The sequence below is a fragment of the Artibeus jamaicensis genome, unplaced genomic scaffold (assembly GCF_021234435.1).
Source record: "Artibeus jamaicensis isolate MK-2021 breed Jamaican fruit bat unplaced genomic scaffold, CSHL_Jam_final scaffold_3307, whole genome shotgun sequence".
Lineage (NCBI taxonomy): Eukaryota > Metazoa > Chordata > Mammalia > Chiroptera > Phyllostomidae > Artibeus > Artibeus jamaicensis.
The window spans coordinates 9,473,522-9,487,412 of record NW_026522040.1 but is presented as its reverse complement, the minus strand read 5'-3'; the positions used below and the strand labels follow the sequence as shown (position 1 = coordinate 9,487,412).

Sequence of the window (13,891 nt, the reverse complement as noted above, 5' to 3'; positions counted from 1 at the left end):
GCAGATTTCATTCTCATACTGCCAGCTGCAGGCTGTGTGTAGCTCTGACAGCGGGCCACAAGGCTGCACCCATGAGCAAAGGGAACTAGCCCCTCAGGGACTCATAGAAGTATAAAAGTTTATCATTTTACAGCAGCGGAAATATTGACATCAATATTAAATTAAAGCAAGTATTATATTACATAACAATCAAAAATACAAAAGACTAAAGGAAGGGATCCTGTATGAAAAACTGGGAAATTTGACAAGTACGGAACCATGTACCCATGGTGGAAATGGACAATGGCACCCGCCTGCCTCCCGTATGTGACTAAACATTCCATAGAGCAATGTTGGATCTGCAAACGTTGTCGACAAGTTCCGGCCAAACCAATCCCCTCGTTTCCATGTTGACCCAGGTCACTGCTTGGGAGGGTGCAAACTTCTTGTCTTGAGCTGGAACCCTTTTCTAATATTCCACTCTGTTTTGCAGGTAAATTTGTAGGCCTCTGCCTGAGCTGGATCTTGGATATTTGGTTCATTTAGATGTTCTTGGATTCCTAATAAGATCTGCTTAATGTGATGGCTGGCCTCCCAGTCCTTGTCTTCCTTGAGGGCACACAGCCACACAGTGCCTGAAGAGTACACATTCAGGAGAAATAATGGTGGTTCCAACTTGTGCTTCAAGGTGAGGGTGGATAGTCATCTTTGAAGAGCACCCGCAGTTTAAACAAGCCTTCTTCTTACCAGGCTCTATTCTTTCCCAGAATGGTGCCTCCCACTTCTTGAGGGTCATCATGCCCTTGGGCTTTTTTTCTTGGGACAGCAACAAAAACAAAAGAGCAGTCTTTTCTCCAAACTTTCCTCCCCGGAGCAAGTCTGCTGAGGGCAATCCTGGACACATTCAAAGTCCTACAGCATACTTGGCCTGCGAGTAAGGCAGCAGGGAGCTTTCTTTGTCTCCAGACTTACCTCCGAAGCACGTTTTCCACAGCCCCCCAAACATTACAGTTTGTCCATAGTCAAGGCACATAAATGGGTTGCAGTTTTTCTCCCCAGTCCCTGGGTGGGGGGCATATATGGGAGGCAATGGGTCAATGTTTCTTTCTCACATCTCTCTCTCTCTAAAATTAATAAACATGTAAAAGGTCTTTTTTAAAATATGTTTTATTGATTATGCCATTACAGTTGTCCCATTTTCCCCTCTTCATTCCCCTCCACCCTCCACACCCCCTCCACCCCATTCCCCCTCTTTAGTTCATGTCCATGTGTCACAAGTTCTTTAGATTCTATATTTCCCATACTATTCTTGCCCTCCCCCCTGTCTACTTTCTACCTACTGTCTATGCTACTTATTTTCTGGACCTTCTCCCCCCTTCTCTTCCTCCCACTCCCATTGCTAACCCTCCATGTGATCTCCATGTCTATGGTTCTGCTCCTCATCTAGTTGTCCTCTTAGTTTGCTTTTGTTTTAGGTGTGGTTGTTAGTAACTGTGAGTTTGCTGTCCTTTCACTGTTCATCTTTTTTATCTTCTTTTTCTTAGATAAGTCCCTTTAATATTTCATGTAATAAGGGCTTGGTGATGATGAACTCCTTGAACTTGACCTTATCTGAGAAGCACATTATCTGCCCTTCCATTCTAAATGAAAACTTTTCTGGATAGAGTAATCTTGGATGTAGGTCTTTGGATTTCATGACTTGGAATACTTCTTTCCAGCCCCTTCTTGCCTGCAAGGTCCCTTTTGAGAAATCAGCTGACAGTCTGACAGGCACTCCTTTGTAGGTGACTGTCCCCTTATATCTTGCTGCTTCTAGGATTCTCCCTTTCATTTTAATCTTGACTAATATAATTGTGATGCGCCTTATCATGTCCCTCTTCGGGCCCATCTTCTTTGGGACTTTGACCTTCCTGGACTTCCTGGAAGTCTACTTCCTTTGCCAGATTGGGGAAGTTCTCCTTTATTATTTGTTCAAATAAGTTGTCCACATGTTACTGTTCCTTTTCCCGTTCTGGTACCCCCTATAATTCAGATGTTGGAATGTTTAAAGATTTCCTGGAAGTTCCTAAGCCTCTCCTCATTTATTTGAATTCTTGTTACTTCATTCTTTTCTGTTTGGTCGTTTTTTTATTCCTTCTGGTCCACTCGATTGATTTGAGTCCCAGTTTCCTTCCCATCACTATCAGTTCCCTGTGCATTCTGCTTCATTTCACTTAGTGTAGCCTTCATTTTTCATCTAATTTGTGACTAAAATCAACCAGTTCTGTGAGCGTCCTGATCACCAGTGTTTTAAACTGTGCATCCAATAGGTTGGCTATCCCTTTGTCGTTTACAAGTATTGGCTCTGGGGCTTTGAGCTGTTCTTCTTCTTGAGCCATAATGATTTGGACTGTTTGCGCCTATTACATTTGAGGGGTGGAGCCTGAGGTGTTCACCAGGGCAGGGCAACCCAGGTCGCTGGGTCCTAATGCTGTATGTGGGAGTGGGGTCAGAGAGGGGCAATGGCATTCTTCCACTCCCTCTTGGATTTCGGTCCCCTCTGCCACTTCCCGCAAGCAAATTGGGCCCTTCTGGTACTGGTTCCTGGGTGAGCAGGCTTGTTCACCCTCCAGAACCCCTGAAACTCTCTGTGAGCCTGGGAGCTTCTCCCGGCACCTTGACCCTGAAAGTTTTTCCAATTGGTGCTTTTAGGCTTTATTTCCTGGCACTGGGGCCCTGGGTTACATGGTCTGTCTTACTGCTCATTCCTTTGCTTGGTTTATCTGCACACGAATGTGTGACCATGGTCAGCCAGTGGCCTTGCGCCCCCACTGGGTCTGCCCGTTGACACCCCACACCTGGAATCTGCCAACCGCTGCCTGTGTACTTGGGTCAGTCTGGCCGCTTTTTCCTGTGCAACCCCTCTCCACCAGCTGCCAACTCCACCCTTCTTACCAGTCTGGCTGAATGGTTCTTTGTTGTCAGACTTCTGTACAGTTCAATTTTCTCTCTGTTTTGGTTGCTTTCTGGTTTCTAAATCTTTATTGTTCATAAACTTAGTTGTGCAGGGAGGTACAGGGTTTCTACCTTCACTTCCATCTTGGCCGGAGGTCCTAAAAAGGTCTTATTTAAGTTTTATAGGGCAAACCTACTGGAAATTAATTATCTTAATTTTTAGTTAGAAAGTCTATCTTAAAAGTTTGTTTTAATATCATAATTTCACTGGATGGGCAGAGATCTCTGGTTTAGCAACATTTGAACTCCTTCCAGCACTTTCAGCTGTTACTCTTCAGTCTTCTGGCTTGCATGCTTTCTGACAAGAAGTCAGAGCTCTCACCACTTTGCTTTCTGTGAGCACCTGGTAGTCTCTGCAGCAAAGCTGGTAGATTGTATGAATTCTGCTTTTTCTTGGGTTTCTAAGCCTTGCTTCGTGTTTCCCTAGTTCACAGTTGGCCTCTGCCATTTTGTTAACTGTTGTAGCTAATTTTTTTTCTCAGTGCCCAGCTGTCCCTCCCAGTCACAGGGTCACATCCTGCCTCTCCCAGCAGGTGACTGTCTAGTATTTTGAGTCAGTTTGTTGCCCTGTATGCTCTGCTCTCAGAAAGTATATACTAACTTATATCTTATAATGTGGAAAATCTATAGAAGTATAAGTGGCTTAGTAGTCCATTAAATGTGTTACTAATAGAGTGACTTTTGCTATGACTAAATCATTTGGATGTCTCATTTAGCTGCAAAAATTTTAGCAACAAAATCATTAGTTTGATATACACTCTTGAATAAATGGGGGGAGGTGCTTTCTTGTTAGTCAATTAGAAATATGAATTTTATTTTTCTGGATTTTTCTTGTTATCATGTCATTAAAAATTATTTTGGCATTCTTGTACATTCTAAAGCTAAAGTCCAAATTCCTTTAAAAGGAGGAAACAGGACTCAAGCTCTGAATTTATTTTTCCTGATTCCTTGAAAACTTTTTAAAATCAATACCACTAGTAAATTTAAAATAAAATAGCTAAAGGACTTCAAGAACCCCAGTCACATTCACAATTAAAATAGAAAGTTTGACCAGTTAATGCTAAACAAAACTATGTGAATGCTATATTTTTTAGAATTTTACTTCTTGCCTCTGTATAGAGAACCTAACACTTTCAGTGAGGACTTCAACTGTTCTCAAGTATCTGAAGACTCTGACAGGCTTAGTTTGCTGTCACCTCAGCTTCACAATGAGTAATGTCAATCAAAACAGAGATTCTTTCTTAAAATTAAACATTGCTAGTAAAAGGAGAAATTATAGAAAATGAAGCTTTAGATAAGAGATATCTTTATTCTTCCTAAAAGAAAGAAATCTTTCCAAATACTTTTTGAAAGAAGATTAGGTGTACAGTGTCTCTGTAATATAACCCTTTACAGTCTGTGGAAATTTAATAAAGAAGAACACAGCTGGATGGAATGAACCCTTCAGGATTGCTCGATTAAAACACAATGTATAATATAATGTTATTGTTGAAATTAATTGATCTTTCACATCCAGGGGGAAAATAAGGGAATCACTGGTTAATATAGCATTAGCCTCTTTTGTACTGTGTAGAGCCAATAGCTCTCATCCACTTACTGAATTCACAGAGTTAAATGGAAATACACTCAATGCTAACTACTACATAAAGAGAATTGAATGATCATGAAAATGAAACATAATGTTTTAGAAATGGATCTTATTGTTTCTTACATCCCCAAATAAAACAAAAAGTCTTGCTTTAAGGAATTATCCAGATTAAATATGCCAGGAGTGGAGAATTGAAAAAAATAATTGGAGTATTCTCACTAATGTATTATAATTCTAATATTTTAAAAGAAACCATATTTGATTATTCTGGATACTGTTCTAGAGTTTAGCATTTTGGGAAAAAATTAAGTCAAACTATGGATAGAGTTTCATAATTGTTATCATTTACTAGTTTTTAGTATGTAGTAGGTACTGTTTGAGAGGTTTTATATGTACTGTTTCATTTATGTAAAAAGTGATCCATTTTACTTCCCCATGCGGCCACTAGGTTCTGGAGAAGGAAACGTTCCTATGACAGTAACGAGACAACATCGATAATAACTACATTTGAAGACAGATGTTGCAAGGTCAGTATCTTTGAAATTTAAATGATGTGACTTTTTTCTTTTTCTATAAAAGTGTGATTGTTAGGGGAAATTATCAGCATATAAAAAGAAAATGTTCTCAAAAAACAATTGACTGCATAAATAACCCAAAGTAAAACCAATTCTCAAGTATTTTTGAAAAAAGTTAAAATGTCTTCTTTTAAATAACTATAAACTTGATATCTAAGCTAGCAGGTTTTTTTTAAGTGAAACAAATCAGGTAGAGAAAATGTTATTTTGCGGTACACGAAAATATGGAAGTACTGTATGTACTCTGATACAGTATTACTGATACCGTAACCAGTTTGGTTTTTTGAAACTAACTCATTAGTGTATCACCTTTTTGAGAAGAATTTTGATGAGTTCTGGAGGGTTACAAGGACTGATCTCAAGAAGTTTGTGTTTTAAAAAACACATATACTCAAATAAATGACATCTTGAGAATTTAAAAGGCAAAAAAAATATTTTTCCATTGAGAGGGCAGAACTTAGACTTTATGAAGTGTCCTATAGCTCTCTGGATATGTCACAAGTGAGACTCCAAGACACTACTGATTGCAAATGTCTGAGCAGAAAGTGCTGTGGGTTCTGTACAGCAAGTAGGTACTTCACAGTGAAAGTAAATATCAAGGACAGATAAGAGTGGAAAGAAAAAGAGATGATTCTGTGTCAGGGGACCCTGGCAAGAACATAGGGTTACAGCCTTGCATGGTGTTTTTATTAAGGATCTTGTTTATCATAAATGTATCTAAAAATTTGTAAGTTACTAAGTGTATTTGAAAATTAAATTGAGTTCTACAAATTTACTGCAGTTATCATGTGATTTAAAATAAAATTTTGGCATAGTCTCATTGTTATATCTGGCAGATTACTGTGTTTTATAAAAATAATTAGGGAAGAGCTCAGTTTAAATTAAAACACTTTTCTTTTTTAAAAGAAATGTAGTGTTTATATAGAGGGTATATAGTTTGTCAGTTTGCTTCAGGTTTAATATGTATGATACTTTCATGAAATTTTACCTACCATTTAATTTATGATTTAATTTTTAAGATTTCCAGCTCTTAACTCTTTTTGCTATTTCCATTTATTATTCTAGCCCTGCATAAACCCAAAGTTTGAAATAGTGTCTAAACTAAAGTATGAAAATTCCTTTAGCTATAAAATGTACGTATAGAGTGAATAGAACAAAAAGACCTTATTAAGAACATACTCATATTGGTTTATGGGCACAGTGGGCTTATGAGTTCCATTCAATTAGGAGAGGAAATTGTATATACACTTTTTCTTTTCTCTTTCACAGTCTCTTGGACATCAGAACCAATCTATATAGTACAAATTACTTTTCTACTTCTTTTCTCCTTTTTCTAATGGAGAATTAATTCACTGAGATTGAGAAAAATGCCTGCATAGTCTATGTCAGCAAAGAGAGAAAACAAATATATGAATTTATAATTTCCCAGTAAAATGAATCAAATCATATTGGAATGTCAACCAAAATTCCATATTTCTTGATTAGCCAGTAAAATAATAAAAGTTTAAAAAGTGAAAATCCACAATTTGATTTTAACTTTCTAGAGCTAGAAGCCAATGCTAATATAATGAAAGAATATTACACTTGAAGTTATAACATAGAGTTGAAGACTGGTTTTCTTTGGCCACTGAATGGCTCTGAGTTTGTTCTCTCGTTTGTATTATTTCACAGCTTATCATTTGATGCCTTCTTAGTAATTTCATTGTAGATATTACATAACATGTGCAAAGTTAGAACATAAGGAACCCAGATGGAAGATGCTTCTTGAAGGCATTTGTGCAGGTGAGTGAACATCATCTCCTTTTGAACTCCTCCTACTATTAAAATGCATCCTGGATTCCAAAGTGCTTCTTATCTCAGCCTTCAGAAATGGCATTATAATATTTTGTTGTGCTTAATTTTTTCTTTTATGTTTTATGATATTTATTCATGACTTTGTTTTGCTCTAAGAAAATTTACAACCTCAGCTACTAAAAGTTCAATACAAGTGACACATCTGTAACAATTAATTTTTGTACTGAACTGATAAGAAGATGTAACTTAACACCTCCTCTAGACTGATTTCATGTACTCGCACTACTTTCATATTAATTATGGAACTACTTAGAAAATGAAATAAAAGTAGAGTGGTTAAAAAATTATATCTGGGATTGGGCTTGAGGATGGGAAGGGATGAGCATGCACTGCTTTAAATTATACAGGGTTTTTTATGTTCGTTTTTAAAATATGTTCCCACCTGCATGTGTTGTTACTCTGGCAAAAATAAAATTTAAAAATAATATAAAAAAGAAAAACATTTTATTTCTTAATATAAAACCTGAGCCCTGGCTGGTGTAGCTCAGTGGATTGAGCACGGGCCTGCGAACCAAACAATCGCGGTTCGATTCCCAGTCAGGGCACATGCCTGGGTTGCAGACCAGTTCCTTGCAGACCAATTCCCAGCAGGGGACGCATGAAAGGCAACCATACATTGATGTTTCTCTCCCTCTCTCCTTCCCTTCCCCTCTAAAGATAAATAAATAAAATCTTTAAAAAAAAAACAAAAAAAAAAAACCTGACACTAATGATCAAATGACTTAGACTCAGCACTTAAAATATTATGTTTGAAAGGGTCAGTATTCCAAGAAACTTGGTGTTTTATGTGGAGAAAGGAAAACAGTTTTGTTTAGGGCATTAATTACACAAACACAAAAAATATTGTGAAGCTTCACTGTTTGGTCTTATCTGTTTTTATCCTTTAACTATTTAGAAGTAGGTAAAAGTGGAAGGATATATAGAGAAATATAACTCAGTTCAACCTTTATCTATTACCTATTATATGTTACATATGGCATTGTGCTAGGTATCAGGGATACAAAGATGGAAAGTCATGGTCCACACCCCCTGAGAACTTAATAGAGAATATATGGGAAGCTATACATTTGCCATTTCAGCATCTGTATTTCATGCTCCCTGAAGAATTTCACAGAAACATGTATCTGGTGCATGATAGAAAGAGTAGGCAGAGGGAAACTAGAACAGATGAGATGGTCACAGAAAGGAGATAACTGACCTCAGGGCACTGAGTGATACCTGAAAACTGGGAAACTGAGAGTCACGTAAAGAACTAAAAGAAGTATTGAGAGCAGAAAAGCCAGAGGCCCTCCCTCATTCAGTAACAACTTCCCTTTTGGGGAAAATACAACGACCAAAATAGCAAGTTGAGAACCAATGGATAGTGGTGTGAGAGGAAGTTTGAGACACAGGCAGAGTCCAGGCTTTCTACAACCATAGAGGTCAGCCAAAGGAGTTTGGCTATTTTTTTTTAGTTGCAATGGAAAGTTAGTGGGGAAGGAGGGTATAAAGTTTAGCATTCTTTCAAATGATGGCAATAACTGTAGTGAGGAGAATGAAGTGGGGAGAGGTGTGAAAGCACGGACATTGCTTGAAGACATGTTGCCTTTGGTCCAACATATTGGTCAGGACGGCACAGCTGATCCTGTGAGGACAAACACCACCAATGTATCAGTGACTCACAGCACCAAAGGCTTATTTTTCACTTACACGTCATTTGTGTTGCGGGTTGCTGAGGTCTCTGCTCTATGTCCACATCATCCTTGGGCTGGGATCCAGGCTGAGAAAGCATATATTCCCTGGAATATTATCGGTGACTACTTCAGAATTGGAAAAGACTTGCTAAAACATAGTTATCTCTTAAAGCTTCTGCTAGGAAGCTGCAGGTCTCACCTCTACTCATTGCATTTGCTAAAGTAACCATGCAGTCAAACCTGATGTCAGTGCGACAGGGATTTATAATTCTTGCCCAGCCTACTATTGATTAAAAGTAGTACGGCCTATTGCAGAACACAAGCGATGGCAGTGACTTTGATTAAGGTAACAGCAATGTGGTAGAAAGAAATAAGTAAAAATATTTGAGTTATATAAATTTGGGGCTAGAGCTAACAGCACTTGATAATGTATTGAATATGAGAGTAGAAGGAATGAGCTGCCTCAAAGATGAGTTGTTCGGCTTGAAAACCTACGGATGGTAGTGGGTCCATTAAATGAAATGGGAAAAATGAGGGGGCCAAGATTCAGGGGAATGCAGGAAGTATGAGTTAGACTTCAGGCTGTCCATAAGATATATACCTGGAAGACATACAGAGGATTATAGATATAGGTGTAGATAGATATATCTTCAGTTCTGATCTCTTCTTCCCTACACTTAAGAGAAAAGTGTGTCAAAAATAAAGAATAAGCCCTAGCTGGTGTGGCTCAATGGATTGAGTGCTGGCCTGTGAATCAAAGGGTCACGGATTTGATTTTAAGTCTACGATACATGACTGACTTGCAGGCCAGGTCCCCAGTAGGGGGTGCATGAGAGGCAGCCACACAGTGATGTTTCTCTCCCTCTTTCTCCCTCCATTCCCCTCACTAAAAATAAATAAATAAAACATTTAAAAAAAATAAAGAATAAGCCACTGAGAGAAAACGCAGCTGTGAAACCCAGAAAGATAAAAACAGAAAACTAGTGGCTGTATTTAGCAACATAGTAGCTGTTAGCTACCAGGACAAAGCAATGCCAGTGGTTTGGGGAGAAAGATTTGATCTAGATAATCCAGACACACTAGATGTTAAAAGACATAAGACCACAGGTGACATCTGAATCTATGAGACTGCACTAACTCATCCATAAAAAAATGGATGTTAGAGAGTGAGGTCAAATGGAGCAGAGTTTAGAAAGCTAAGGCACACTAATATTTCACAGGAAAGAAGAAGAAAATGATGAAACAAACAAAATGAAAACAGAAGATAGAGAAGTATTAATAGAATTAAAATGCTATGAGAAACCAAAAAAGTAGAAAGTTTCAACGACAAAAAAAGAATAATTGAGTCAAAAGGGAAGCTCAGATAGTGGATGGACCCGATTGTGAGTGAAATCTCACCACAGTTGTTAGTGTAGTTACACTGTGAGGCATACTTCTCCTTCAGCTGTGTCATAGGGTAGGATGAGAGCAAGGTCTCCATAGAAACAAACCATACAAAGGAGGCCTGCAATGACTAGGTTAATTTTAACTGGTGCTAAGATACAGGGAAGGACTGAGGCTGACTAGTATCAGATGCCAAAGTAAGTTCTAAACAAAAACCCACAGCATGGGTATCGACATTAAATGGAATGTGGGTGGTGACAGATGAGTTTGCCACGATGCAAGGTATGGCAAGGTAACTGTGAGATCAGAGCACTTCTTACATACTGATTTTCCCTACAAATATGGTCCTGCCACTGCTAAAAACTGACCCCTCTCACAGTACTTCGTCCCCTGCCACACAGTGCTCCCCCTATCATACATCTTTGTATGTTCTAAGATAAATTGTACGTATCTGGTAGCTCACTGAATTCCTTCTGTACTAGAGCACAGGATTATGAAGATTAGATTATAATTACAAATAGTAAATTAAGGCCATATTGTAAAAAGCATTGAAGAAATAAGCAAAAAGGCATTAATTTGAGTAATGACCATGCCATAGGTAGGGTGGAAGGTGATTTGGGTACCTCAGGAAAGATTTTAAAATAGAAGTAACAGAGGAGTCATTAAATGAAGATAAATATAAGGAGAGATAATAGTGAAAGGCATGGATAAAGCTTAAAGATTAAAATTTAATCAAAATTCTAATCAATTGAAATTGAGTTTAAATGTTAAGGGATAGATCTTGAAAGATGTACATGTATGATAGAAAAAAAGTATATGAAGAAAGGAGAGTATAATTACAGAAATCCAATAATTACAATAAAAAGGTTAATATAAAGAGGCTTTCAAGATGGTGACAAGAGTAGGACAGAGCAGATTCCAGTTCCTTGTACACACGGGAGAGAAACCTGTCTGATCGGCGATCCGCAGAGGAGAAGCCAGCAAGCCAGCAGTTACCCACCATATATGATAATAAGGGACCAGAAATCTCGAGGGTCAAGGAGGAACCAGAGGGTAGGGAGACAGCAGCGGTGCAGTAGAGTCTTGGGGATGGAGCAAAGAGAGGAACAGCAGGGATTTCAGCCGGTGCATGGTGGTGCATGGTTCGGGGGACCAGCGTCTGGCACACAGTGTATCTGGGCGAGTACTTAACACACCTGGGCCAACATTCAGCACCCGGACCAGTTTCCCGTGCTGCTCCCTCCCTAGGATTTTTCAGCCCGGGCCTGCCAGGGGACCCAAACAAAGACAGGAGCAGAAGGGATTTCAGCCGGGCACAGTTCAGGGGATCAGTACACACCGCGCAGCGCACCTTGATGTGCGCCCAGCGTTTCTAGGTTGGTGCTCAGTCCTCAGATCGGCTCCCGGCTGCTGGTTCATCTCCCTCAGGCTATTTTGAAGCCCCGGGCCTGTGAGGGGTCCTGGGGAAAGAGCTGAGATCCTCAACCCCCTCCCTTTCTGGCCAAGCAAGTTTGGGTGCCAGGAGAGACTTGTTCGCAAGAGTTTACAGAGAGGGTGCTGAGGACAAAGGGCCCCAACCGAAGACTCTGTGGTTGCCAGCCAAGGACATCTGATAGGTACAGTGTGAGGCTCTGAATCCAATAGACACAACTGCCCAGTCTGCTCCACACCCAGCCTGGCAGCGAACCTGAGGTTGGGCAGAGAGCCTGGAGCTTCCCCACAGAATGGGGGCAGGTCTGTGCTGGATCCTGTGGGAACCAGGCAACTTGGCCTGCGCAGGCACCTGCGCACTTGGCAACCCAAACCACGGTGGTAACCCCTGGGAAAAGAGCACTGTGAGTAAGTCCTAGTTCCCCAATTGTAGGGAGCTGCGGAGAGGCACCGATGGTCTGGCTCCAGAGAGAGGGCTGGCAGAAAAATCACAATAATCAACCCTCAGCCAACTGCAGCCAGAAAAACCAGTCTGGCCAGTTTGAAACCAAAAAGCGATGTTTCCTTTTCTGTTGTTGTTGTTATTGTTGTTTTCTTTATTTTATTTTATTTTTTTTCTTTTTACTCTTTTTTTACCTTTCTTTCTTTTTCCTTTCCTTTTCTTTATCTTTTTGCTTTTTTAAGTAATCTGTTACTTCTTTTAAATTTTATTCCTGTTTTATCTTTCAATACTTTTGTCCTGTTTTTTCAAATTTTCTCTTTTATTGCTTCTTCTTTTCTTTCCAAACTTATTGCTCTTTCCTCCATTCCCCTACTTTTTTTTCTTCCTTTTATTTCTTTCCTTGTCTTTTCTTTCTTTTACCCACAAGAGACACAAACAATTTGAAAATATGAAAAGACCAGAGCTGGACCCAAAGAAGAGGCCTCCCAATAGTAGAGTCAGAGAGATAAATTGCACTTTGCTGTAGGAGAAAAGCCACAAGTTGCTACATATTTGAGTAGGTGGAAGCAGAGAATGACAGGATAACCAAAAGAGACTGCACAACTGAATCTCACAGGCATTCCACCACAGAAGTTCACACCATAAACCCAGGGAATCAAAACAGATTAATCTAAGAAGCTGAGGCTAACAAGAAGAGTCTCACAAACAATGGGAAGACAAAGAAACAATCCCCAGATGAAAGGAAAGGAGGAACTCTCAGAAAGAATGTTAAATGAAATAGAGGCAAGTCAACTATCAGATATTGAATTCAAACCACTGGTTATCAGGAAGTTCAAAGAGCTCATAGTGAGCTACCAGAAACTACAGGGGAGCTACAACAATCTCACTGCAAACTATATCAACATGAAAAAGGAAATGGAAACTATTAGCAAGGGCCAAGAGGAAATGAAGAATACAATTTCCAAATTGAAGAACACAATAGAAAGTATTAAAAGTAAAGTTGATAAGACAGAAGATCGGATTAGTGAGTTGGAGGACAAAGTAGAAAGCATCGCAGAGAAAAAACAGGAAAGAGGAAAGAGGCTCAGAAAGAATGAAGAGGGATTAAGAGAAATGCAAGAAAAAATGAAACGTAATAATATCCGAATAATGGGAACACCAGATGGAGAAGAAGAACAAGGGATAGAAAATGTACTGGAAAGAGTAATGAGAGAAAAATTTTCTAATTTGATGAGAGAAAAAGTCACACAAATCCAGGAATCACAGAGAGTCCCAATCAATAGGAACCCAAGGAGGCCCACTTCAAGACACATCACCATTAAAATAGCAAAATTCCAAGACAAAGAGAGAATCTTAAAGGCAGCAAGGGAGAAAAAAGAAATAACATAGAAGGGAGCCCCAATAAGGTTAGCTACTGACTTCTCAATGGAAACACTCCAAGCAAGAAGAGAATGGCAAGAAATATTCCAAGTAATGAGAACCAGAGGCCTGCAACCAAGGCTACTTTACCCAGCAAGGCTCTCAATCAAGATAGAAGGCCAAATAAAGAGCTTCCAAGACAAAAGAAGTCTAAAAGAATATGCCTCCACCAAACCAGCCCTACAAGAAATACTAAAAGGACTGCTTTAAGGAACGGAAGGTAAAGAAAGAGACAGAGAGGAACACAGGTACAAAAATGGCAATGAATAAGTACCTATCAATAATAACCTTAAATGTAAATGGATTAAATGCTCCAATCAAAAGACACAGAATAGCTGCATGGATAAGAAAGTATGACCCACGCATATGCTGCCTACAAGAGACGCACCTCAGGACAAAAGACCATCATGGACTAAAAGTGAAAGGCCAGAAACAAATTTTCCAAGCAAATGAACAAGAAAAAAAAAGCTGGGGTAGCAATCCTCATATCAGACAAAATAGACTTCAAAAAAAGGGCCATAAAGAGAGACCCAGAAGTCACTTCATAATACTC

The 13,891-nt window shown here is 39.2% G+C and overlaps 1 pseudogene; it reads right to left on the bottom strand.

Annotated features, from left to right (window-relative positions):
• Window positions 1–310: 310 nt before the first annotated feature.
• On the bottom strand, window positions 311–8,761 carry LOC119055432 (SUMO-conjugating enzyme UBC9-like; annotated as a pseudogene).
• Window positions 8,762–13,891: the final 5,130 nt, after the last annotated feature.